Source organism: Cynoglossus semilaevis, chromosome 3 (genome assembly GCF_000523025.1).
Source record: "Cynoglossus semilaevis isolate Cse_v1.0 chromosome 3, Cse_v1.0, whole genome shotgun sequence".
NCBI lineage: Eukaryota > Metazoa > Chordata > Actinopteri > Pleuronectiformes > Cynoglossidae > Cynoglossus > Cynoglossus semilaevis.
This window is the reverse complement of record NC_024309.1, coordinates 10,141,658-10,142,138: the sequence shown is the minus strand read 5'-3', so window position 1 is coordinate 10,142,138 and position 481 is coordinate 10,141,658. Positions and strand designations below refer to the sequence as shown.

The following is a 481-nucleotide window of genomic DNA, read 5'->3' as shown; positions in this document are numbered from 1 at the left end:
GCCAGCAGTAAAAAGCACTTTCAGCTAAATTTAAGTTGCTGTTGAAATTAAGTCTAGCCGTTTTCTCTAAAAGCGAGGTCATCATGGTACGCTTTTGTGAAATTTGATGGACGTATTTCGACATCTGTAGATGTAAAAATGCATATTAGCAATATGCTAGCTACCTGAGTCTATGCTGTCACGTACATTTGGTTAAAAACTAGTTTACTGATATTTGCGTTTTGCAGTATAACACATTTTACTTGTGCCATTGTTTTCATCGCGTTTTGGCGTAAAGGAACCAACGTTCGTCGTTAGTCAACTGCTATTTTCTGGACAGGATTTTGCTACCATTGCTCTCACATTATATATTGTATGTTTACCATATTTGATCTTGGTGAGACATCGATTAGAGACAGGTAATAACACGTTTTGTAATAAGTTATATTTTCTTTCAGTAATCAGGCATCATGACGAACACCAGAGGCAAGAGGAGGGGGAC

At 37.4% G+C, this 481-nt stretch overlaps 1 protein-coding gene across 1 annotated transcript in view; it reads left to right on the top strand.

Moving 5' to 3' along the window:
• The window catches only part of rpl21 (ribosomal protein L21), a 28,168-nt gene that overhangs the window by 25,814 nt on the left and 1,873 nt on the right, over positions 1–481 (top strand). The gene's annotated exons all lie outside the window — the stretch shown is intronic.